The sequence below is a fragment of the Myotis yumanensis genome, unplaced genomic scaffold, assembly GCF_028538775.1.
Source record: "Myotis yumanensis isolate MYYU_CA2020_CCGP unplaced genomic scaffold, mMyoYum1.0.hap1 SCAF_3, whole genome shotgun sequence".
Classification (NCBI taxonomy): domain Eukaryota; kingdom Metazoa; phylum Chordata; class Mammalia; order Chiroptera; family Vespertilionidae; genus Myotis; species Myotis yumanensis.
This window is the reverse complement of record NW_027223754.1, coordinates 167,408,258-167,436,256: the sequence shown is the minus strand read 5'-3', so window position 1 is coordinate 167,436,256 and position 27,999 is coordinate 167,408,258. Positions and strand designations below refer to the sequence as shown.

Below are 27,999 nucleotides of genomic sequence, written 5' to 3'. Positions count from 1 at the left end.
GCAAGTGGGATGATGGGTTAGAGACGAAGGCCGGGACAAGGAGGACAGTTGAGGAGGTTGACTGATAGTTGGCCTTGGCAATGTGTGCCTGTCTGAGAAGGATGGCCGAGGAAAAGGCACATGGAAAGAATTTTAATTGGGGTCAAAGGTCGTTTGATTCTTTCTTGTAGTACTGTTTCTGTTCATCACTCTCACTAGCTAACAATACTAGTACATGTTATAAAAACTTCTATGTAATCATTCAATGAGAAACAGAAACTTGCAATAAAACCTTCATTTTTATTGACATAGAGAAAGAGAATATATGGTATGATCCATGCACTTCAGCACCCCTTTCCTCTGTCTCTGGCTGTCGTTTTCACATAGTCCAGAGAAGGTCCTAGTATATTCCAATATACTATCTATTGAATGTACAAAATTGCTCAAAATAAACAAAGTGATTCAGATCGTACTTATGCCCATATTTAAAAATTACTCATCATCTTTGTTTAAAATTTCTACCTTCAATGATGTCCTCGAAGAGAACATGCCAGCTGGACCAAGTCAAAATTAGTCAACAATTAAAAAAAAATCCCTTAGCCAGACCATCATGGCATTTTGCAATGACACAGGGAAAGATAACCTCTTGTTCTAATCATGAGTGTACCCAAATTTCTAATTTTAGTCACAGGACAAAATAATACTTGGAAATAGAATCTAGTTATAGGCAAATTAGAAGAAAACAGGTAGAAATAGTGATAACTAAGAAACCAAATTCCCTAATTTTTAAAAATCTCATATTCCCTTTGTACCTGCATTCACTTGCTTTTTTTTTTTTTTTTGCTCCCACTTCAAATACCAATTAGGTCACCTTCCTTTTTTCTCCTTTCTGTTTCAATTTAACCTTTCTATACTACCCTGCTTTTATTATGCCTTATTCTCCAAGAAGAGTTAGTTACCTTTTATCATTTTCAGCCTTCAGATTTATAAACTCAGAATCTAATGAAGTAAATCAAGTCTCAAGAGTATATGTCTGTCTTCATCCTATAGCCTATTAGTGCTTCCCAATATAAAAAAAACACTTACATTGATCCAACTGTTTTTATAGTATTACTAGAGGCCCAGTGCATGAAAATTTGTTCACTGGGAGAGAGGGGGTCCCTCAGCCCGGCCTGCCCCCTCTCACAGTCTAGGAGCCCTCAGGGGATGTCCTACTAATGTCTCTGCAGGAGGCGACTGGGCTGATCAGGGGAAGGCGTCACCCCCATCACCCTGCTGCTGCTGCCACTGCCAGCCACGGCAGCTGTGAGGTCTGAGCCCCGGGCCTCGCAGCTGCCTGAGCCCATGGCTGCCATGAGCCCAGGCCTCGCAGCCGCTGTGGCTTTGTCCAGATGGACGTCTGGAAGACGTCTGCCCAAATTAGCATATTGTCCTTTTATTAGTATAGATAGGAAAATGTCTGTCTGACCTACCAAGTTACTCCTAAAATTGGAAGACAGTAGCACAACTGCAATTAAGAACAATATTTTGATGATTCCTTGTTATCCTAGGATTTACCCTCTGGCCTTTTGGGTTTCAGACTTACAGTGATGAAGAGAATTTGTGATCTCTTTTAATGACCTACTTTGGCACTCCAAATCCTTTATTTTATCCCTCTTAATATGGATATGGGCAAAAAGAACTAGGAGGAAGAGGAGGAGGAGGAGGAAGAGAAGATCCATACAGAAATATTACAGAAATCTTCCCAAATCATTCAAATAGCAGAATCCCATGTTATTCTGAAAGTGAATTGAGTACTTACATACTTGTGTTACTATATGATTTTCAGAGTGATGAAAGCTTAGTATGCTAATAGGTATCTCTCTTCATGATTATGTAGTTATTAACCTCAACTACTTACATAACAAAAAATCCAGACCTGGCCAGTGTGGTTAGTATCAGCTCACACACCAAAAGGTCACAGGTTCTATTCCTGGCCAAGGGCACAGACCTGGGTTGCAGGTTCAAACCCCGGGGCCCAGGTCCAGCCTAGTGCAAGAGGCAATGTGTCTCTCTCACCTAGATGTTTCTCTCTCTCTCTCTCTCTCTCTCTCTCTCTCTCTCTCTCCCTCTCCCTCCCTGCCTCCCTCCCTCCCTCCCTCCCTCCCACTCTTTTTAAAAATCAATGGGGGAAAATCCAAAACAGGGTTACTAAGTTGTAGTACATTTTCAATGTTCTTATTTAACAAAACAACACCTTAACACACTTATACTACAAATGACTTTATGAATAACCTCATTTGATGATACTTTCAAAAAGTTTAAACTTGGGACCTTCCTGAATATGAGGCCCCAAAGGGGTTCCCTGCCCAGGCCCCTTGGGAGAGGCTCTGCTTTTCTGTTCTGTAAACTTCCCTAAGAGAAATGTGATGACCCAGGGGTGCTGAGGACATTGCAAAGTTGATGGCCTCCCCTCTCCTTAGCCCAGCCCACACCGCCTTTACAGTTATACAATGGTGCATTTGGGAAATGTTTGGACAGTCAATTGCCACATTGCAAAATTAGCAAACAAGTTTGGTGCAGGTTGACAAACTTACTGACTTTGCCACAAACCGAAATAGAAAATTTCTTTTAGCCTCAGCTGACAAACAAAACAGCTCATGTTGTTGATGATACTCTGCTCTCTGCCTTTCCCTTTTCAAGCAACTCAAATCCTTCTGGCCAATTCCATTTCTTGATCCCACAACGAAAGGATGGAGAGGAATGAGTATCACAAGTTCATTCCCAACTTCTGCCTAAGCAGATAGATCCTGGTGAAGAAGGAAAACAAGGTCTGTAAGCCTCATGGCTGAAGTAATGTACTGATTCTAAATGTTAAATTAGAGCTTTTGGAAGCTTGCTTTAAAGACTGATTCCTACCATTTAAAATGCCTGCTTGAGCCCTGGCTGGTTTTGCACAGTGGATAGAGCGTCAGACTGCAGACTGAAGGGTCCCAGGTTCGATTCCAGTCAAGGGCACATGCCTTGGTTGCGGGCTCGATCCCCGGTTGTGGGTGTGCAGGAGGCAGCCAATCAATGATTCTCTCTCATCATTGATGTTTCTATCTCTCTCTCCCTCTCCCTTCTTCTCTGAAATCAATAAAAATATATTTTAAAAAAATGTTTCATTAAAAAAAAATAAAATAAAATGCCTGCTTGAGAAAATAGCACCACTAAGAGATATATAATTATAATGATAAATATAACAAAAATTTTTAAACAATCAAATCATCTTGTTGAGTTATTCATATAAAATGCAATATTAATGTAGTGCTGGGTTGATTTAACTGCCTTACTAATTCATAATAGCAATTGATGATTTTTTTAAAAAATTACCTCCTTTTGGGCCACAGCACATTCATTTCCATTGCTCTTTCATGTTGCTACCCATCCCTTTCCTTTAAAAACAAATTCCCTAGCAGAATGGTGTCATTGCATTTTGATTTTGTAGGTTCATCAGTGATTGTACTTTGTAAACCTGTCATCTTGCTGGAACTCGGACCCCCAACAGTATCTTGAGCTGTGACCCACTAGGCTGAGTGGCTAGACTGGGATGAGACAGGGCACAAGCGAGGGAGAAGAGCACCCAGCAGGCTCTGTAATGGGAGGCGCTCCTAGGAGGTGACACCACAGACCTATGCTGGGAAAGAAGCAGTGTCACTGATAATGAGTGGTCTGCTAGGCTGGCATTGTCAGTATCCTACTCAGAATGTTGAAATAAGGAATGCATGTCGACTATAAAGTGGTCTTCAAAGGAATTTGAGCAGAGTGAGATATATATAATAGATAATATATATATATATATATATATATATATATATATATATTAGAGATTAGCATTTCTTTTTTTTTTAATATATTTTATTGATTTTTTACAGAGAGGAAGGGAGAGGGATAGAGAGCTGGAAACATCGATGAGAGAGAAACATCGATCAGCTGCCTCCTGCACACTCCCTACTGGGGATGTGCCCACAACCAAGGTACATGCCCTTGACCAGAATCGAACCTGGGACCCTTCAGTCCGTAGGCTGATGCTCTATCCACTGAGCCAAACCGGTTAGGGCAGATTAGCATTTCTTAATGGACTTTTTGGTGACTGCAACGAAGGATTTCCTGAGTCAGGTCTCCTAATGAGGAGGTAGGTTTCTGCCTGGGGTGCTTGCCTCTCCTGCTGGTCTGTAAGCAGTTCCAGGGCTGGGCCCTGCTGTAGTCAGAGCTCCAGGCCACTTTGCTACAAGGGTCAGCAGTGCCCAGCATGGCAAGGTTAACTGAGCTTGTTGTTGTCTATGGGTTGCACGAGTTGGGAAGTACAATTCCTGGAGGGTTGGGGATAAAGTTGGTAGCACACTCTTTCTTTAAATATAGAAAAGCTGACTCAGAAAAAGTAAATGTCTTGACCTCATTCAGGAGGACCACAGCAGAGGGGGGATGTCTGGGCAGAGGGTATATTTAGTAGGTTTGGGATGGATCCAAGCATTCCAGACAGCCCATTTAGATTAGTGGTGAATAATATCTTTTGTCTGTTTACCTTGATTAGCATTAGGCCATGCCTGGTTCATAGTAGGTATTTTATAAATGTTGAGTAATGAAAGTCTTTAATAAAGGCACTGATTCAATCTGTACCTCCAAAACAATTCTTTAGAACTCATTTAAGGGTTTCAACAAGAAACATCCTAATAAGTATCCCAATTGGTGGACCCTGCCTTGTATTAATGCAGTAGTCCCTTCTTAGGCTCAGGGCCCACTGTGAGATGGTAAAGTGAAAGTTCATGCTTCATGCAAGGAGCCATTAGTCCCTGTATAGAGACCTGCCTTCCCGGAATCCTAAGCAGTAATTACCAATCAATCACGTGTTCAAAGAATATTCAAAGAATAACAAAAGCATGGCAAAATTATAATTTTGGTAAGATTTTAAAAGCAAGATACAAAATCTAATAGTAATATGATCCCTGTGCTGTTTTTAAAATTATGCATACGATATAGAAAAGCATTTGCAAAGGAAAAAATGCCTGAAAGAACACATATCAAAATATAAATAGTGGTTATTTCCAGATTGTGGAAATGTGGATAATTTTTATTTTTTTCTCATCTTTATTTGTCAACTAACCTTTAAAAAGTATCAATTGCTTTTACTCCAAAAAAACAATCACAAGTGTTATTTTTTTTTAAAAAAGCAGCAAAACCAAAGAGTTCCTCTCTTAGGTTTTATAACAATTGTTAATCAATCCCAGTCATGAGCCACTAGCTAAATCCTATTTTTAATGAGAATGTTTCACATGCTTGACCAGCAACAATCAACTCTCTTAAAACATCTTCAATTCTGAGTGGGCACTTATGAGTTATTTAAAATCTACATAAAATTATATATGTCCAGTTTGTTCTGGAAGATGGATTGTTTTTTCCATCAGCAAGAAGTACTCTAATAGATCTCAAAATATTATTGAGAAAAATGGAGATTTTACAATATATTTGGAGCCTCAATATTTGTTCATAATGCTGTGAGATCATCAATTTTTATGATAGCATAAGGAATAATCCTCATTTATTCATTCAATCCGTATTATTGAGCACCTACGTGTCAGGCTTTACCGGAGGGGCTAAGGCAAAAGAGACAATAAAAAAAAATAAGACACAGTCTCTGCTCTCAAGAAACTCTGGTCTCTCACTCTGCTGTAGTGTGGTGGGTGAGATGCCTGTGGGAACTGTCGGGAAGGAAGTGTGGCACCCAACTCAGAGTGAACAGGGCAGAGAAGACTACACGGGAAGGTGACAGCTGGGCTCCCACTAAAAGAATAAACAGAGCTGGCCAGGAGCAAAGGGTGGGGAGCAGATCAAATGTTAGAGGGACAGCAGAGCAAAGGCAAGGAGGAAGGAAGCAGCTCCTGGCCACCTGGTGTTCCTGGAATGCTGAGAAATGCGGCTGGAGAGGTCACTGGCGGGACCACGGGGTGTTTGGGTGCCATGTCTTGTCTTTGTTCTGTCAGTTCAAATCAGTTCAGAAAAAAGACCAGGCTACGGTGCCACACAGAGCTCCAAATTTCAGATAGGTGAAGAGAATGTGATAATAAAGGATACTGCAAAGTAAAAATTATCAGGGTAGCAAGAGGCAATTCTTGCCTGCATCGAGTCCTTGGAGAGAGTATCTATATGGCCTGGGTCTCTACTTTGTGCTTCGACCGTCAGAATTGTTGTATTATAATTTAGCTACGGACAGAAAAGTTCAGGTCATGAGGTATTTTGCTTCAAATAATGTAAAATATATGAAAAAGGAGCTAATTACAAGACTTAAAAAAATTGAATTTTTAACTACAAAAATCTTGGCTTTTTCTCTAGTCCTTCCTAGATATTTAAAGGTTATTTTTAAGTTAGACTCTAAGGTTCAACATATTTAAACTTTTCGTCATAATTTAAAATACATCTAAGTAAAGATTGATGCCTAAGTAAATCATGAGTAATTTACTGAATAATATTAATGTCTTAATTTGCAAGCATTTATAGTCTCTAATCCTTTTTTATAATGTCTAATGTAGTATACGTCACAATTGGAAAAATGGTATTTGCTTTATTTTTTGATTATTTTTTTATTGATTAAGTTATTACATATGTGTCCTTATCCCTACATTCCCCCCCATTCTCCCCACTCATGCCCTCACCCCCCTGTTGTCTGTGTCCATTGGTTAGGCCTATATGCTTGCATATAAGTCCTTTGGTTGATCTCTCCCCTTTAGCCCCACCCTCCCCTACCTTCCCTCTCAGGTTTGACGGTCTGATTGATGCTTATGTAAAATCATACATCATTATAAATGTATTTGCTTTATAATGATGTATGATTTTACATGTGCATAAGACAATCTTATTGGTGCACATAGTTTTGCTTATGCCCTTGCCTAGAGTTTAAAAGGCTGATGGCACATCCTTTGAAGCTTGCTTAAGATTTTTAACATTAGCTTTTTCAGAGGAAGCCTGAGAGCTCACTTTTTCATATTGAAATTCTCTCTATTCACCCCTTCTAATCGATATCTTCCAACACCCAAATGTTCTAAGTGGCTGAACAGGGTCTTCCTCCTTCGTTATGCTAACATTTAGCAGATTTCCATTCCACAGATTTGAGTTCAAGTTCTAACTTCTTCACTCACTAGCTATGGAACTATCAATCATTTGGTCAACTCTCTGGGCCTTCATTTTCTCATTTATAGAGTATATAATTCCCGGGTTAAAACAGAACCATTGGAAGAAAGAAATGAAATTCACTCATTCATTTATTGAGGATCTACTATGTGCCAAAAATACACTTATAAACGCTATATAGGTCAAACTGGCAAAATAGTCATTTCTGTATTCATGCGGAGCTTCTTTTGCCACTGTTTGGACTACAAAACTTAGAAATGTAATTAGATGATAGCTATACTTAATAGCAGTAAAAGAAACAGCAAAGTAGTTGTCCATTAGAGGCATGTTGGACATACAATTCTGATAACGCTGTCATAAAATTCTGATTCTAAGTATTTCTTCATCAATATTTTCACCAAAGTTAAAAGGTGAACAGTGGACTGAAATGTCTTTAGTCTTTTTTTCTTTCCCTTTCCTGTTTCAATCAGTTAATCAAGCAAGTAATCACCATAAGTAATTACTGAGCATTTATTGTGTCCGGTATGATGGTTACCAGTGATTCTATGACTTCAGGATTTCCTTCTACTTGGAGACATCTGCCTCTGTTTTTTTTTCTGACTGGCCATAAGCTTTAGAATAACTGGGGAGCTATAAAGTTGATTTGACACACAAAAGAGTTCTGTCCACATCTACATAAGTATACAGTATATTACATAGTATATGTTGCATATATGAAGAAAGAGATCTGCATACTTGTATTATCTACATCTATATCTATTAGGACTCATAGGGGGGTCTTTCCTATTCAAAGAAGCTCAGCCTTTATTCTTTGGTTCATATGCTATGTTCCAGTAAGTGCAGTTTGTTTTCTCACTGTGATTCCAAATTCTTTTTATCAAATATGGGGCTGGCCTATGAAATGGAGAGCACACTGGAGTTCAAACTCAAGGGTACAGATGTGACTCATCCTGCTGCTTACTCTCTGAGAGACGTTAAACAGGACAGAATTAATCCCTCCCTTCCTGAGCTGCACGCTTTGCTGTTGTGCTACATGCTGAACTAACATTTGCCTATATGTCTGCCTTCTAGACTTTGAAGTCCTCAGGAGCAGACACCGTGTCTTGTTCAGTATAGCACGGGGTCAACTAGTATAGATTCTGGAGCTCAAGTGACTAGACTTAACTCTGATTCCCATCACTTATTAGCTGTCTGGCTTCGGGATAGTTGTTTGCCATCTCTGCACATCCGTGTCCTCCTCATCAGTAAAAAGAAGATAATAATAGTGCCTACCTCACTCTGCTATTATGAGGACTAACTAAGTTAATATTTGTAGAGCATTTAGAAGAGTGTCTGGCACACAGAAAACATTATGTATTTGTTACACGTGTGTATTTAAAGAATTGTCTCCAACATCAAAACCTAATTATGGTTCCGATTTAGTAAGTCTTTGTTGAGTAAGTAAAATCATATAAATATTCTGGAATTCATTTTTCTCTTTAAAATTGGGTCTAAGAAAAGCCACAATACAAAGTTACTATGAGGATTAAATGAGATCATGGACATTTACGCATTGTAAACATAAAAGGTATTTTCATTACTGTTCTTTCATAAGGGCATTATGACATTAGCAAAATTGGTCATGGAATTAAATTTGTTTCAAAGCCTTTTGCTTCGGAGGTGTATTGCCACTGTTCAATGGACCATTATTTCATTTGTTAAACTATTGACCAGTGCTGTAGAAAGGCTAGAAAAACGACAGATTTTGACCCTGACCCATGGAATCTCAGAAAACAACCACGTAATAAGACATGGTTTGCAATGTGTTTGTTTAACGTTAACCAAACTGTGAAGTTGAACAGCACCATGGTGCATATTTACCCCTGAACCTGTCCTCAGAGCCAGTGTTTAAACATGAAAATGTGCTGGCAGATTCGGGGGGATTTGGTTGGACTCTCTATGGTTATTTTTCTTTTCAGTCAGATTGACAAACACGAAGACCCTAAGATGTATCAAGGCACATTTTCCAAATGCCTAAGTAAGTGACATACATTTTGCTTACATTCTAGGATTTCAGATTGCTGGGCATTTTAGTACTCATTTTCAAGTTGGCCAGCCACATAATTTTGATCTAATCATAGTTTATTCAAGTGTAAAACCCTTTGAATCATCCATGGATTAGTGAATGGATAAACTGGAAATAGGAATGGATGACTGGCTCTCTTTGAGGCAGCTTGCTGATCCAATAGGACTGTATCATTGGTGGGCATTTTCCATCTTTACGAATCTTAAATATAAGGAAGTCTTATGAGCATGCATATATACTACTTCTCATTAATTTGAGGTTAACCTGGACAACGCTGCTTAGAATTCGAGTTGATGTCTGAAAGTCTGTAGTGTTAAATCCTTTATTAGGTCCAGCACGATTCATTGTCTAAAATTTAGAAATGAGACACATATGCAGGTGTTTTCAAATAGGAAGCTTTATAGAAATTAAAAATAACATTACTTAAAAACCTTTAGTGTTGTTATAAAATATTTTATGCTATTTGAGAAATATAGCAGCTTATTTACCTATTAGGTGTTATGGGTTAAAATGGGGATAAATAGAATGCTGATGGAAATTGGTGATGTCCACTCTGGTATTTTACATAATTTTCATCTCTTCCCCTTTCAAACAGTTGGTCTTGTAGTTGCTGACATGCTGAATTGTTCTCTCAGGAGTGTAAATATACTGACATGAATAAGTGCCTGTTTCCTCCTAAACAGAATAATATTGAAGTACATTTATTACGGAGGTACAGATGTCTCTAGGCTTAGTACCTATTCAGAGTACTAAGATTCATGGTCTCAATAATCCAGCTTAATTGATATAAGGCAAATTTAGTTTTAAAAAGTCAGTAACACACGATTTGGTGGTTGGATAATAGTAATTAGTCTGCTGAATTATTCAGTTGTCTAATGCATAGTCATCTAGACTATTTTCCTGGGGCAATCGTTAAGTAAACAAGATTTTTATTACTCCCAATTGACAGGAGCAAGAACTGCAATATGAAATAGAGAAAACGAGCTTCAGTGGGCTCTTGAAACACCCCCTAGGATTTTGCTCCATGTTATCTGGTCATAGTTTGGTCACAGGAAACATTATTTAAATATTTCTTTATTAGTCAGCAGTACTTATTTTTATCACACTAATATAAGGATTTAGAAATAGGTAGCAAAAAAGATGAAACACATCTTTAGATGGCCTCTCAACAGAGAAATCTTAGGTTTACCTCAGTAAACTAAATCACCCCAGCTATAGTGAAAAATTGGAGGCTCTGTTTATTCTTCTTCCCCTAGAACTTCAGCACATAAAAGTGCTCATGTGTATTATCACAAATATTTAGATATACCCATGAGAAATATTTAGGTATATATTTATTTCTTTTCAATGTGTGGAAATAGATGAGGTCACATGACTGTGGCACATGAGTTTTCTAAAATGTTTAAGAAATAACTTTCAAAGCTCTACATGATCTAATCACACTCAGCTATTCTATGTTGTTGCTGCTGAAATTATTTGAGAATAATTGGCGCAGATGTACATGAGATGGTATGCCTGTATTGAGTACATTTGGGTGGGGTGGGGGGATAACTTTTCAAGAATTTTAAGTAGTTAGAAGGTATCTGTCTCACTCTCTATATGTGGCTCTATGAATCTTGAGTAGATTAATAAATTAAGGCCTATTTTTATTTTTTATTCTATTACTCTTTTCTTCCTTCCTCCCTACCTCCCCTCTTCCTTCCTTCCATTCCTTCCTATTTTCTTAATTTTGCACAGAAAAGTACCATATTAAAGAGGGAAAGTATATTCTTTATTTCCTTTTCTGCAAGTCAGATAGTACATGTAAAGAGCTTACAACAGGGCCTGGGATATAGTAAGAACTAAGTAATATTAATTGCTGTTGTTGGTTGTATGTATATTTTTAAATCAGTGAACCTCATAAAATAGCCTAGGTACTTAATATTTTTATAAGGACCTACTCTTAAACAGTCAGTTATTTTTATTCAGAAGAATAATTACATATTAACTAAACCACAATTCAAAAATTTCATTCTGCATTCTTGGCTGAGAACTAGATGACAAATTTAATTCCTAGGCAAACATTCCAGGAATGGTTCCCAAACTTCTGTTATTTGCAATATTCACAGATTCCCAGGAGATATAGCTTCCTTTAGTGGGCCCCTTAAAATATTCATCCACATGGACATTAGTATTTGTTGCCTTGTATTAACTTGTTATGAAGTTACCATTCCATGTATATGGAATCCTGAAAATATACATATTTATAGCAGAAATAATGATACGGTCTTGATACCTCCAGTGCTACCTCAGTCTGATGCAATGTCTGTTGATTCTGGTCTGGTGCTCAATAAAATATACAAACTTGCCATAGCAACCACTGCCATATGGGCTTATATGTGCTTTTAAGTTAAAAAGAGCCTTTTTTTAAAAGAAACATACAGAAATATGTTAGTTGTACAGGTACAAATTAGATATTCTGCAAAATGAAAATGTGTATGGTAATAACTTTTCCATAAAAAACCATAAGAATATTTGTAAATACAATATTTCTAAGTACTTATTATTATTTATAAAAGGAATCTTAAATGTGTAGTATATTTGGATGCATAACAGTAACTCTGGCAAAGAATGCACAACCATAGCAAAGTAAGAATGTGGGTTAAAGACTGTCACTTTATAAAAAACACAATATGTAAATATAATACCTTATTTTTATTTTGCTTAATGTTTTCTGAATATGTTTGTTAAAAATGAACTTTGAGGAACCTGAAACAAAACCACTCTGAGACACCTATTTCTAAAGAACAAGTATGAAACATTTCTTCCATTTTTATTGTGCAAAATGATTAGTATTCTATTATCAGGTGAGCAGATGACTAGGTCTTCTTTCAGTCTCAATATCCTATCCTATATATAATAAAGCCTAATATGCTAAGTGTCTGGTCACCACATCAACCAATCAAAGCATAATATGCTAATGATATGCTAAAGTCACTCAACTGCTTGCTATGATGTGCACTGACCACCAGGGGGCAGACGTTCCAACCAGTAGGTTAGCTTGCTGCTGGGGGCCACCGATCAGGACTGAGCAAGACAGGCCAGACATGCCCTGAAGCCCTCCTGTGGTCCCTCCCCAGCTGACCAACCTCCTGTGTCCCTCCCGGGTCCCAATCGTGCACCAGTGAGGTCCCTTGGCCTGGCCTGCACCTTCTCGCAATCCAGGACCCCTCGAGGGATGTCGGAGAGCTGGTTTAGGCCCGATCCCCAGGCCAGACCGCAGGACCCCACTGGTGCACGAATTCATGCACCAGGCCTCTAGTTTGGTATATTTGGTGGCTTAAATCCCATGAAATTTGAAGCTCACCACACTTGACTATTTCCTTACTTTTTCTATTCAAAAAGTTGCTGCCTTCATTTATTTTTCTCAGTTAATTCTGGTAGAGAATGAAGGAGTAAAAAAGTACTCACATGTGTGTTTTTAATTGCTTTTCTAAATTTTTTCAAAACTTAAAATACATACAAATTTAGAAACTCAGAAATTCATATATATATATATATATATATAATATTAGTTTTATTGAAAAAAATACAAAGGGGCACAAATTGGCTTTTTATTTCAATTCTTTTTTTTTTAATATATTTTATTGATTTTTTTACAGAGAGGAAGGGAGAAGGAGAGGGATAGTTAGAAACATCGATCAGCTGCCTCCTGCACACTCCCTACTGGGGATGTGCCCGCAACCAAGGTACATGCCCTTGACAAACCTGGGACTTTTCAGTCCACAGGCCGATGCTCTATCCACTGAGCCAAACTGGTCAGGGCTTTATTTCAATTCTGATCAAAATTTATGTGCAGGTAATAATAGCTCAAAGGTATGGGGAATATAGAATAACCTCCCACGAGATGAGAGGATCAAATTCCTGAAAGTCCATGACAAGAGAATTCCAGGTTGAGTAACTTAACAGCTTATGGGGAGACATGGTTATAGGGTTGGGGCTAAGCTTGTGTGAATCTGTAAAATATTTTTACATTCATAGAAGGAAAAATATTACCAATGATATTGCTACATACTTTAAATTGGTAATAAGAAATACAATTAAATTTCAACTTTTCACCTTTAGTTTACTAAAATGTTTCTAGAGTCTTAAATTTTGCTGTTGCATAGCTAACTGCAGTTAAAATTCAATTACTATTAAATAAATTACTTAAAATGCAACACTAATGAAATAATAGAAAATAATTCACAAAGGTCAAGATCCTTAAATTTTATTTTCTAGTATATATGGCTAGTGTAAGCATAAGTCATTAAATTCTCCTGTCTTTTCAGTGATGGAACAGAATAAAAAGAACTCAGACTAAAGATAAAAGCTGGTAGACTTTCACCTTGGAAAATAGGGCCTGCATGTTCATCTGACATAACAGCAGGGAATGCTTGTAGGTATGACCTTCATAGTCCATCCTAGTATATTTTCTTATGAGATAACTGAATGGTTTAGTTCAGTGGTCGGCAAACTCATTAGTCAACAGAGCCAAATATCAACAGTATAACGACTGAAATTTCTTTTGAGAGCCAAATTTTTTAAACTTAAACTATATAGGTAGGTACGTTGTTATTAACTTTATTAGGGTACTCCTAAGCTGGCCTTTGCTGAAAACGTCCTCAATCTGAGTGGTCGACCTCAGCGAACATACCCCCACTTCTTCTAACACCACTTCTTCAAAATAGACTTGCCCAGGCTGAAAACCGACTTCTGCTCATGAGCCACGAAGTTTCAATCGCACTGTACGTGCGCGCCCGCACGTGGTATTTTGTGGAAGAGCCACACTCAAGGGACCAAAGAGCCGCATGTGGCTCGCGAGCCGGGTTTGCCGACCACTGGTTTAGGTCATTCCTCTTCTAGGAGTCTTATCAGCTATTGGCAGACTACAGGTGCATGTCAATGAGTTTTGCCACATGAGAATCTTAAAGGCAGCCTGGGTAGATCACAAAACCTATGAAGCACCTCTGCATGGCTGGTATTTTCAATCATTCCAAACCATTTTCCCAAATATTAAATATTTCGTATACAATAATAAGAATAATATAAATAATGAAAATAATATTTAACATAAAATATTATTTACATGCTGAATTTTTTTACTTCAAAACTGACTTGTTTTTAGGCAAACCAGAATTGCAGAATGAGAAAAGCAAGTGCTTTGTTGTTCCTTAGACATTATTATTTTTTATTGAATTTATTGGGGTGACATTTAGTAAAATTATATAGGTGTACAATTCTATAATATATTATCTGTATGTTTTATTGTGTGTTCACCACCTTAGACATAATTTTTCGATGATGATCCTTGGCAAAAGTGTTACAATATAGACCCCCAAAATGAAATGCTTCATTACTTAGCTTAGGTAGAATGATAAACTTCATTTTTATTTCTTATTATGGAAATTTTCAGATTTTCATTTTTATTTCTTATTATGGAAATTTGTAGATGGAATACTATAGTGAAACCTCACATATGTATTATCTAGCTTCAAAATTATTAACCATGGCAATCTTATTACATCTAAACTACCACTCCTCCCACCATTATTTTAAAGCAAATTCCAAATATATAATTTCCTACTAAATATATCCTTATATAATAGGAACAGAAAAGTACTTTTTAAAAAGTAATCATGTGGCACAATTGTTAAAATCAAAACAACCCTACTGTTTACTGGTGATGCCTTTCAATCTTAGGGAAAGCTGAGTAAGCACTGGGTAGACCAGTACACATTTTGAAACCTAACTGAAGGGGCATTCCAGGTCAATCAGGTTCTATCAGGAAGAACTGTTAGGTAAGTCATGGAAGATTTACTGAGGAGGAAGGATATTTGGGCAAAATGTAGGCCCTCAAGAAAATGAAAATCCTCAAGGAAACAGGCAAAGGAATGACAACAAAGTACAATTTTTCTTTAAAAGAGAAGCAATTTTATGAGATTGAAGAAACACAATATTCAAGTTTGAGAATGACATTTTAGAGGTTGTATAAACAGAAAAAAAATCAGAATATGGGAAATTCTATAGGACACATGACTTGGTTTCATCATCAAGTAAATTGTAAAACAAAACTAGAGAGAGAGAGAGAGAGAGAGAGAGAGAGAGAGAGAGAGAGAGAGAGATTGGTTGAACCTATGGATTAAAACAGACTTAAGAGACATATCAACCAATGAGTTTATGAACCCTGTTTGGATTCTGATTCAAACAAACTAAGTGTAAAACAAAAAAAATAGAGACTCATTAGAGATATTTGAACACTGCCTGGAAATGTGATAATATTAAGGAAATGTTGGTTTATTTAAGGTGTAATAATATTTTAGTTACGTATTCTTCAAGACTTCTTTACCTTTTTGAGATACATACCGAATCATGTATGGATCAAATTATATGGTGACTTGGAAATAATCTAGAAATGATTATCATAGGAGTAGCAGGGAAGAGAGGTGTGGGTAGAGAAGAAATACAACAGACAAGTATTAATAATTGTGAAAGATGGGTGAAGATGGAGTCTCATACTATTTTTTACTTTGGAATGTGTTAGAAATTTTTCATATTAAAAAAGTTTAAGCTTCCTAGTTTAGAACATATATATTTCTTAATATTCCTCCCAAAAGTTTGAAAGAAGAAGGAAGATCCTATAAATTCCTTCAGCCAACTAGAAGTTTCTATTAACAAGCGCTTTTGAGTTTTGCCATTATAGTTGACTTTAACAATGGTGAACCTAAGGCACTCTGAAACATCGGAAGATTAAATTATGTTCAAAAAATTATGTAACAACGAGTTTTTCTATATCCTCAGCTAGACAAGGGAGACTTTTAAGCAGAATTTCCCTTTTCTGTGCCTGTAAAATTTATACATATCCATGTGCACATGTGCACCTCACTGAAATTTTGAAAAGTTCTGAAACACTTGCATCATAAAGCTCCAATCATCTAACAAAGAGTAATTGTTTAAGGGTGGCCTTGGGACAGGATGAAATCAGAAGCTGCATGGGACTGCATGCCTCATCCCAAACCCAAGCTGGCTTGATATTTATTTAAAGTATTGCCTGTTCTGTTTGTAATTGCATGCTGTGGCCCAGACAATCATTTTTAGATCTGTAATTCAAAACACAAAAGGGATTTGTTTAGACATCAGTGTTACCAAAAAACTGCTAATGGTTATGCCCTTGGTTTGATTGAAGCCATGCTTCAGTGAAACATCAACCAATTTGTAGGGAAATATCAGAAAACCTATGATTTTGTATTTGTAGATCAAACAACCAGTTAAGTGACATTTTCACTTTTCTAAGCCTTCAGGTTGTGCTTATAAATACTTCAAGGATAGAGGATTCATCATGAAGCTATTTTAATTACTCTTAGTTGCTAATATCTAGCATTTGTTCCCTTCTTTATAGAAACTCATTCATCAGTTGATTACCTCCTACTAAAATGAAACCTCTGCCAAACCACACATATTTCTATTCTATCTGAGAAGGAAAGAATCATTCCATTTCAATCTGTTTGTGTCCAATCTCAGTGGGTGGCAACTGGAGATTCTCTCTTCCAGGTCGATGGGTGTAGAGGACCCTGCCCCTTCTTATGACAGCAATTAGGGTTGACAGACACAGAGAAGCCTAAACAATCAAGTTTTATGGTCTGCATCCTCCACTCAGACCATAGTGCTGTTAATTTTGTAAAGTCTGAAATCTCATGTTTTAAAGTTCTCTTGAGTAATCATCATACTCATGATAGCCCAGCACTGTGCCAAGCACTTCACATGTATCATATCAGTAATACCCTCACCTTTTGGGGAAGTGTAATTATTATCCGCATTTTTCAAATGAGGCAACTAACACTCAAAGATTGAGTAACTTGCCTGAAAACCAAAGCTGGTGAACGAATAGCTGAGCTAGGACTCACACCCCCATATCTGACTGCAGAGGCCCCTCCTAATGATATTCCATTACCACTTCATTCCATGGTGACATGATTCCTAACAGGAGCACCATCTAGGAGACATGGGAGTGAACTGAGAGCTCAGCATGAGAGCGAGGGCAAACAGCAGGTTTTATGGAGGAAGAATGGTATGACTTCAGAGAGAGGAGAGGGCTCCAGGCAGGAGAAATGGGAGCAGAGGTTTGGCCACAAAACAACTAGAGTTGGCTTTAGCGCAAATGGCATGTTTGTAGAGAGTCTGGCTGAGGTTGACCTTGACGGCCAGGTAAACGAGTTTAAACTTTATGGAATTCTGGTATTAAAAAAATATATAGTGTTAAGTATTGTGTTTGGTTTCATTCTTCCAAGTGTGAATACAGCTATAATATTACCCAGTTGTTTGAAAGTAAAGCTAGGACTTGATTTTTGTCTACATTGACATATACATAAGGCATTTCTATTTCACTTTTCTTTCAGAAAAACTCTATTTCTTCTCATTAAAGAAAAAGTTCAAAAGGCAAATAAACCTTCTCATTACCCCTTACAAAAACAATGCCTGTGAGGTTGGAAGCCATAACCAGTGTGTTTACATTTCCTGTCACCCTCCCCCACCCCCGCTATTGACTATCACCATTAGTCAAATAAGTAAACAGCATCACACCAGAGAGGTCCACAAAATTCAGGGGACCTTTTGTCCAGTCGCCCATTTACAGAGAACTGTTCAGCCCTTCAAGATGACAGGGCTGTGTCATCTGCCCCACCACATGCTGAGGGATCTTACAGCCCACAGCCAGGGGAGAGGACCCAGAACAGCCTGCAGAGTGACCTGAGGTGTCTAATGTTTACACAAAACAAATCACACAGACAGCACATATGATTTTATTCCATTTCAAAAGATTCAGAGAAGCAATGTTGCCTATGAAAGGAGTTATAAATTATTTTAGCTATGTCAGTTCTTCGAATGTTTAGACTTTGGACCAGCTTCCCCTACCTACCCTCCATCCTCTGGAAGGGTCTGGGACAAGCGCCATTTTTCGGATAACAGACATCACTAAAATGAAGACCCAGGGCAGTGCCTTCAGTTAGACTTGGGTCTAGCAAGGGCTCCAGACTGATTGATAGCTTGTTATGATTTCATGAATTGACAATACATCTCTGAAAGCTCAAAATGTGAAATTCTAAAAACTCTAAGGGGTGTTTACACTTGCTGATAGCAGTGGGTATCTTATCCTCTCCTCTGCTTGGGTGGCAGGATGGTGGGGGGAGAGCTCTCCAACGGGTGCTGGCTAAAGGGAGGGCTTGCACCTCGCTGTTCCAGGTGCTATTCAGAACTGATGTACTTCCCTGAGCTGGTTGCAGCCACCAGTGTCCAGAGTCCCCATGCCTGTGAGAATTCAGGTGAAGAATAACATTCTCATTTTAAAATCCGACTTAAGCCACCTCTGGGAGAGGCTTCTCCCACCGGCAAATGGGTTGAAAGGACAGAAAAGCATAGCACTGACAGTCTCTGGACCCGTGATGGTTGCCCTGGGACTGAAGATGCTGTCTTGACTCTCTGAGACCTGTGTCAAACTGGACAGCCACTTGCTGTCATTTCCAGCCATGCCCCTGGCCCTGACTTATCATCTCTGTGACTGAACATAGACTGGCAGGGAATTTCCTATAACAAAGGTGTGTTTTTTATTAATTTTAAAAAATATATAAGTTGTCTTAACTAAAGGTAAGATCGCAGACTAGATTATCATATGGGCGTGGAAATTTTTTAAAGGTGCCAGATTTTACACCTTATTGTCCAAATACATACTTATCTCTGCTCTGTTCTGTTTCTTCTTTCCAATCCTCCACTGGCCTCTGTGTTAAATGAAAATGTAGTTTATAAACCCTTTTGCCCCAGCACAAACTAGTTGTCATTTTGAAGAGGAAAAACTTATTCAAACTTTGTCCCCACACTTTTTACATCACCATAAGTGATGTAAGTATATCAATTCAGAGAGAAAAAAATACCATTGAATATAGTCAAGCAACTGGAATACTGCTTGGCAATAAAAAGGACCCAACTATTTATACAACCTGAATGTATCTCAAAAACATTATACTCAATGGGAGGGAAATCTCAGAAAGGTTACATGCAGTATGATACCATTTATGTAACATACTATACATATACATACATTCATACAACATACATAAATAAATAAATAAATAAATAGATGGAACACGTCTGGTTGCCAAGGATAGGGAGAAGGAGGTGGTTTTGACTAAAGGGGTAGCAGGAGGGAGATCTTTGTGGCGGTAGAAGTTCTATATCTTGGTTGTGGTGGTGGTTACACTGTATGTGATAAAATGACATAAAAACTATACATACATATGGTGCCAAAGTCAATTTCCTGGTGTTATTGCAAGAAAATTATGTCTGAGGAATCATTAGAAGAAACTGAGCAAAAGGCATTTGGAGCCTCTCTGAGTTACCTTTGCAACTTCCTGTGAATCTACAATTGCTCCAAAATAAAAGGGTTAAATACATATGCCAACCAACTGTGCGGACTGCTGTACGGCAGGTGTGACTACAGCACAAGCCAAACAAGTGTCAGGTACGTTTTTAAATGTGCTGTTACCAAAGAGCTGCTTCAAAGACAACAAGGAATAAAAGAGTGATGAAATGTGCTCCCAGGACTGTCACCGCCCTGTTTATGTAATGCTCTGAACCAGTGGTTGCTTTTCAGGCATTCCCAGCGCCAGGCTTGAAACACGAGCCCCGTTAGATAACGTTAGCACTCAAGGTCGGTTTGGTCATAGAGTTTACAAGAACATTCGCATCCATACACCACATTTCTCCGATATGGAAACATGCCAGAACGACCAGAGGCTGTGTGGCCACCCGGAAGCGTTGCTTAAAACAGAACGGGGCTACTACAGTCTCCTTCATGGAGCCTCCCTCTTCCCTCCTTTTTCAGTTCTTTGCTCCTTCTCCTTTCAAGCTCATCTCATTCACTCGTCCGGCCTCTCTGGCAAAGTCAAGCAAACGCAGACAAACCTGTGAGCAGTGCTGTGTCCCAAGGCGCTGGCCTCCCGTGGTCCTCCCTGCGCGCCAGGACGCAGCTCATGCTCAGGGCACCCGTGCACGCCCCGGTGGTGGCCCGCAGGACACGCGCGTGTCAACCCAGAGCCAGGCGACACCAGCCACAGCCGCCGGGATGCTGCTGGGCGGGAGGACCAGCACTGCAAACAGAACAGCAGCTCCGCCAGCTGCCAGCCAAAGCGGCCTCTTGGTCAGTTACATCTTTTTTTCTTTAACATTTTTATAGTACCGTGGGTGTACCCAATGTTATAAAATTATGCCAAAACAAAGTGCAAAGTCCTTGTCCTGAGGAGTATGCGATGTAAAAGGTGCCAATGACGCAAGGCACAATGACAGGACAAACACAGGGTATACGTGTGAAAGGTAAGATAGAATCGATGACTTCAATGGACCCAAAAAATGGAAAAGCCAGGTCAGAGCCCCGACTCCTCATAGCAGATAAAAGAAATAAATATTTGCAATCAAAGCAATAGCAAAAGTAACATTTTTTGAGTGTTTATCACGTATCATGTAGTATCATCGAATCAATTCTGTAAGGTAGGTACTATTATGATATCGAATTAGAAAACCAGGGTTTTAAAAACCTGTTTAACAGACACTCCTAATGTTTCCAAAGTGCCAAATGTTAATCTTTACACATATTAACTCATTTCTTCCTCAAAAAATCCTTATGAAATAGGAACTATTTCCCTCATTTTACAGATGAATGGAATGAGGCAGTCAGGTTAAGTGACTTGCCTAAGGTCACTCAGAGAGAATGTGGGAGAGCCAAAACTTGATCACAGGAAGTCCAGTGATAGAGCCCAGGTCTGAATCCAGGAAGTCCAACTCTAGGATGACACTGGGATTCACAGCCACATGCCCTGACACCCAAGACTGCACATGGAATCTTGTGCAGCAGTGAATACTGAGGAAATAATTTAATTTGAAAATACTTATATTGACTGTCAACAATGCACAAACTCACTCTGCAAAGGCCTTAAACACTGCAATGAAGACGTGTCTAGTTGAAGAAAAAAATGAAACAGGTTTTCCTTTCTCCCTTCATTCTACAAACAGGCACGAGTGTCTGTTTATTCCAGGCATGAAATTAGGGACCAGGGTAACAGCAGTGACCAAAAGAGACAAAAACAAGAGAAAACAGGAAACTGGAGATGCTGTTCATTTCAATGATGGACACACATTAGGTTTATCAGGAGCAATAGTGGCAAGTAGCCAACAGGAAATAAAGGAACAGTTCAATCTTATTATTTAGGAAATGACACTATTGTGGACTGGATGGTTCTACATATGTGTTATGCAGCCCTTTTTTCATTTCCTCTCTTCTGTTTCCTTCATTTTAGTTACGACAGCTAGAGGAAAACACATTATCAAAGAACATTTATCATGGACATATGTTAACATTTCAAATAATACAGCGGGTGGCAGAAGTACTAGTAATAACACGAATAACAGCTATCACATATTGAGTGCTTACTATGCATCAGACATTAGTCTAAGCATTTTACACGTGCGAAATCATTTCATCCTTATAACAATCTCATGAGGTAGATGCTATTATGATCCTGATTTTATAGATAAAGAGATTGAAGCTCAGAAACATTAAGGAACTTGGCTATAAGGCAAGGATATAATGCTAAAGAGTGGAGGATTTAGTCTATTAACTGAAATTAGGCTTGGGGTTATTTGCAGATTTCATTTACCCTTTGAATTCCCTTCCTAATAACAATGTAACTAACAGTATTATACACGTGTGGGAAGGGTGACAAGGCATACAGCCCTCTGAGCCTGGAATGAAAAATTGTTATAAAAGATTCCTAAAGAAAAAGCGACATTGGGCATTAAGTTTTCGAAGTCTATTATCAAAAGCCATCTTAACTGGCACAAATATCTATCTGTTATTCCATTCCCCATCTCACTTTATTTTTAATACCTTTTTACTTCCTGACTCCTCTATAACAGACTGAAAAAAAAATAAAACTATTAAAAGCTAAAATAAGGAGAGAAATCCTTCCCCCTCCCTCCAGTTACCCCCCAAGGAAAAGCACAGAAGAGCATTTGCGTGGAAGTCTTTTTTCGTAATTGCGTGGATTGTGTCTATGCTAAAAAAGAATATCCCCTGGAGAAACAGAAAAATAATTTGGTTTTTCCACATAGGAGACAATGAAATCTAGTCTGTCCATTTGAGTATGGGTTTTAAAACACTATCTAGGAGTCTAAATAACTATAGTTCTCTATTATAGGGCCACAATAAAATGATAAAATAATAAAATGCATTGCTAATTCCTGTACTGCAGGTACTCAAATAATGTGCTTTTGTCCAACGTCATTTTGGAGGAACTTAACTCTTGTTTATATCAGTTAGCCAGCATTAAGACTGGTTCTGTTATATGCCTTTTTGTTTAAAGTTGCAGAGCCTATCGACCACGTTAAGTGAGGATGTACTATATCCAGTCATTTTGTTCCCTATAGCACAATTCTCTTCAGAGCTTCAAGGGAGGGGCAGAAAATGGGACACTTGCAGAGAGAATATGCAAAAGACCTCCTAGACCGAATGTCCCTCCCAGCCCCCTCCCTTGCATTCTCCATTTTGAGAACTGAACTCCTATATTCCCAGAGTGGCTCCCATTTTTTCTCTTCTCTGTTCACACTGGTGTCTTTGTTGAGAATCCTCCCCCACTTCATTTGTCCAACTAACTTTTATTTCTGCTTCAAAACCTAGCTCAGGCATCACCTAGTCTTGACGTGTTCTCTGATCCCTTTTCTAAGCCAGGTTCAGTGGCAGAGTACTCAAATCTGATTTCCCTGGCCCTTAACATGCTGTTAGTACAACTGTTTATTCTTTCCCCCACTAGACTAAGTCACTTACTTCACAAACATTTTTTGAGCACCTAGTATTTGCCCAGGACTGTGGTAGGTGTCAGGGAGACAGGGATGAAAGAAACTTCCTAATACTGTTTCTGGAAGATAATGATACTCGATGATTGTCTGTGGGATGAATGAATGGAATTAGGTCATTACAGAAATAGGGGAAGGAAGACCAGAGGAAGATTAGCAGTCACAGGGAAGTAACTCGGTTTTTCTATTCTCCCATCTCTCACATCATACTCTGTTGTGCAACACCTTTCTAAGCCTCTTCTTTCCTTAAGTGTTTGTTCTCATAGTAGTCTCTCCTTCTGCTGTCTTTATTGGAAGCAAACGTTGACACAGGAGGGACATATCTGATGCCAGCACTGTTGCTTCCTAGCTGTGTGACCCTTGACTCTTTCCTTGATTTTTCTGAGTTTCAATTTCCTCCTCTGTTAAATGGAGATAACCAACACCTATAGCCTGGGGTACGGTGTGAAGATTAAGTGAGATTTGAATATGCAAAGGGCTTCGTGCAAAGTCTGACTTAGAGCAGCCTCCTTCACTTCCTTTGGTCTCTCCCTGGTGCCCACCCCTAACCCTTCCTACAGGGTGTCATCAAGGCAGGATGGCATGTGAAATAATCTCAGGTGATACATGGAAGCAATTTTTTAAAATGTATGATTATTTTGATATCTATTAAAATATGTAAATAGTCATTAAACCCCATAAAACTTTTAATTTTTATAGAAATCATTGCATTGGATATGTAAAAAGTACAGAAGAAGAAGGAGGAGGAGGAGGAGGAGGAGGAGGAGGAGGAGGAGGAAGAGGAGAAGGAGAAGGAGAAGGAGAAGGAGAAGGAGAAGGAGAAGGAGAAGGAGAAGGAGAAGGAGAAGGAGGAGGGAGAAGAAGAGGAGTTTAGGTTTCAAAAATAGAAAATATCAGAAAGTCAGTACAAATAGGAAGAAAAGGAATAGATGCCTGAAAAACACTGATGAAAATGAACAAAGGCAATGACATAAGAGAAGAAAAATATTTAACACAGAGTCCACAAGCTGCTATGTTTATTAAGCTTGCTTTCAGCATTTGATAATGGGCAGGTAACCACAGTTATACTATGCATTTCTCAAAAACCACTTGTTCAAGCAATCCAGTCTTGGGGCTGCAAAGAGTTAGTGTTTAGCTACATGATGGTGTTATTGTCTTTCTTAGGCTAGGATTAGTCTGTAATCGACCAAAAAGTCAGCTTTGGGTCCCTAAGAAGTCACCTGTCCAGTTCTGTCCATGATAAAGTACAAAGTGAAAGAGAATTTTTCATTTACATTTAAGAATAATTAATGTCCAAATAGAACTTCCAAAGATGTTCTCTCGTCCCCACACTGATCTGTGTCCCCATTTCCTGTTCTTTAAAATGGGTATAATAATGGAATCTATTTCATAAGGTTGTTATGAGAGTAAGTGATAACGTAAAAGAAGCACCTAGTAATATAGAAGGAATCGTGTGTGTATATATGAACCACTCTGATTGGTAACCTGGTAGAAACTAGCTCAGCCGTGGGCAAACTACGGCCCGCGGGCCGGATCCGGCCCATTTGAAATGAATAAAACTTAAAAAAAAAAAAAAAAGACCGTACCCTTTTATGTAATGATGTTTACTTTGAATTTATATTAGTTCACACAAACACTCCATCCATGCTTTTGCTCCGGCCCTCCGGTCCAGTTTAAGAACCCATTGTGGCCCTCGAGTCAAAAAGTTTGCCCACCCCTGGTAGCTCCTAGAGCCCTGGGCATGGCACTCTCTAGCACAGAGCTCCCTACCCAGCCTGCAGCCTGGAAAGCTATTCATCCCCTGATGTCAGTCTTCCTGCTTTTAGATGTTGGGGATAAAATCAGCTTAAAAGCTTCCTGTCTCTGAACTCAGATGGTATTGGGTGATTTGGGAAGAGCAGGTGTTTCCTTCAGTATCTCTGTCCTCATAGACTTCTACCAGGAACACAGATTTTTTTTTTTTCTGTAGCTTCATTTGTTAGAATGTGAGCGGATCTATTACACACACACACACACACACACACACACACACACACATGTTCCATCTAAGACAGTCCACCAATCTCACTGACTCTTTAGAGACTTGTTTGCAGTGAAGGGGAAACACAGCCATGGGCTAATTTTCCCACTCCAACCCTCACCCCAGCCCCAAAAGGTACGGTCTACAAAAGGCTGTAACCAAAGCTGAAACAAGCCCAAGCTATGACCCTGGCTACCAGGCCCGGGGGAGTGTGCTCTAGGTGTAGGATGCTCTCCCTACAAGTGAGACATTTTAGTCAGAATGATTGATTGTCTGCGCTGCGCAGAAGCAACTACAGGTGAATATTGGGAAGTAGGCCATCCAGGGCCAAGGCTTGGCGGCTCTGTCCTCCCCATATTTAAGGGTGAGAAGCTGCATCTCTCCCAAGTGAATATCAAGGAAGACTGGTCAAGGGCCTTGGGGAAGGGGCAGCCTTGAGGAGCGCCTGGCCCAGGTCAGCCCCCAGCTCTAGGGCCTCAGCCCCTTCACTTCTGCTCTCGGAGGTAAGATCTGCTCTCGGAGGTAAGAGACAGGTAGAGGGGCACCTTTTTGCACTGAGGCTCAGACAGCTGGAGCCAACCTTCCTCCCCGGGGCCAGCCTCAGGGCCTAAAGGCTCTGGGAGGACTGCGGCTGGGGATCTCTTGAAACAATCTCAAGGCTCCCAACTGCTTGCCCCTCACTTCCCGACACAGCCCTAGCACCCCAAGGCTAAGTCTCCTTGGCCTGGGTTCCCCAGGTTAGCAAATTCAGCCCCTTTCCTCTAACCAAGTCAGCAGCTCGCTAGGCAGCCCCTGGAGGGGTCCGGGCGCGCACATTAGGACACGCCCTGCTGAATCACTAAGAGGAACAGGGGGACTCGCGGGTCCCCCCACTCCGCGCATCCATCCTCCGCAGCGCCCACCTGTAGCTCCAACAGGGAGGAGCCCCTCCCCGAGCGCCGTTTCCCGCGACCCGCGGGCTGGCCCCCTCCCTCACCTCTAGTCTCTTGGACTCCGAGGTGCTCCCAACGCCCTCTCTCAGGGGCTCCCTGTCCATGCTTCCTCCTCTTCGCTCCATTCATTCTCTTTCCTCCATTTTCCTCCCACTCCCACGCTCTTGGGGTTTGGACTCCTATCACTCATGCTTTCCCCCTCTCCCCCCACCTCCTCTCTCGGCTCCACAATTTCATCCCCTTTCCCGCTCGCCATTTCGGCACCGGCCCTGCCTGCCTTCCAGCACGACCCCTACTCCGCCGCCAGCGGCGCCTCCCTCGCAATCGCGGCCTCGGGCTTCCAACCCGCCCCGACCCAGCACTGCTCTGGCTTCCATCCTCCCTAGAAGGAGACTCCCCAGGGCTCCAGGTGCCGCCCCCCGGAACCCCGCTGGCCTCGGGGTGGCCCAGCTGTCAGGGACGGCGGGTCTATTTTAAGTCCTGCACCCAGTGCTCCCGCCCTGAGGACGCGGGCACCGGTCCCGCGACTCGGGTGACACCTTGCCCGCTCCATCCTGAGCTGCGGCAGAGCCAGCTCCCCAGCGGGGCGGACTCCTCCGATGGGCAGTTAGCGTGGCCGCTGGCCATGGAGCTCAAAATCCCGGCGCGGAGGGAATCCCGGGGTGGGGGGGAGCGCCCCACGCCCGGCCACCCCGTCCCGCCCCCCAGGAACTGGCTGCCTTGGCACAGCCAGCTCTCCAGCGGCTCCCTCTGCCAGACTCCTCTACCTCCGTGCGTCCTGGTTACTTAATTCCTACTCAATCCGGTCATTAGCCTGCAATGACCCGCCCAGAGTGTGGTCCTTGGGGAAATAATAAGAATTTGAGGCTACCAACAAGTTATGAAGAGCCACAACGCCCGAGCTAAGCCCCAGACGAGATGCACACGTGTGCGGGTTTCCACGCGCGCGCGCGCACACACTCATTCCCGCGGGGATCCAGCCACAGGTTTGCACACTGACAAGTCTCCAAGGCGAACAGAAAATATCAAAACGTCCACTCACCCGGCTCTTCTTCCGCCCTCTCGGGACTGGGCTCCAGGGGAAGTATCAGAAAAGGGCGGATTGAGAGACCCTATTCCTTTTCTTTTCGCCTAAGAGTGGAAATTTCCGTCATGTGATCGGGGGCAGCATCCCCAGTGTCGCGTTTCCTGAGGACCTTCCCTTCCAGCCCAGCCGCCAATCGTCAGGCGGCAACCTGATCTGTACACAGCAGCATCCTCCCAGGTGGGGCTGAGTTGTCCTTTGTCCCCCAAGAGCAAAGCCGGGGAGCTACGAGCCCCTGCTCCCTCTCTCCTGGGTCCCCCCAAACAGGGAGAGAAGCTCTTTGTGTGACTGGGATTTTTTGTTTGTTTTTTGGGCGATTATGTTTCATGAGTCAAGGTTGCATCTATTGGATCTGTTCTCTATGGGGAATATGTTGGTCTTCATTTTGCAGTCTGTAAGTCTTTCTGGAAGGGGACCAAACTTCCTCTGGGTTTGGGGATGTCACTCCTCAACTTAACATCAGGGGAAAAAATAAACAAATGGGGAAGGGGTACAAATGAAAAAGCTGTCATTCACAGCTACAGTCTCCTTAGGGGAGAGGAAAGTGGGGGGTAACTTGCTAACACTTAGCCGTGGGTAGGGGCTTTTGTAGGGGTAGTTTTTTTTCCCCCTGGGAGTCCAGTATAAGCATAATCCTCAGTGTAGAAAAAGAAATTAGGATATAATAAATGACATTTCAATTCTATTTGTTGAAGGCACTAACTACCATTTTAAGAAAAAATATTTCTATTTAAAACCATTCTCTGATGTTAACCACAATTCTTGTTTCAAAGAAAGCCCGTGTAACACATATGTTCACGATCCCCTGTTCATTTAGCACTCACTTCTCATTCTTTAGAGGGGAAATATTCTCCTATGG

At 40.4% G+C, this 27,999-nt stretch overlaps 1 protein-coding gene across 2 annotated transcripts in view; it reads right to left on the bottom strand.

Moving 5' to 3' along the window:
- The window catches only part of SLC38A4 (solute carrier family 38 member 4), a 66,754-nt gene extending 39,537 nt beyond the window's left edge, over nt 1-27,217 (bottom strand). Inside the window, exon 1 of one of the 2 annotated variants that reach the window (XM_070410368.1) lies at nt 27,099-27,217. The gene's annotated coding sequence lies outside the window, so the exon portion shown is untranslated. Of the gene's footprint in view, nt 1-20,161; nt 20,276-27,098 lie in introns of those variants that run through there. The other variant, XM_070410370.1, reaches the window with a different exon arrangement.
- Between the last annotated feature and the right edge of the window lie 782 nt (nt 27,218-27,999).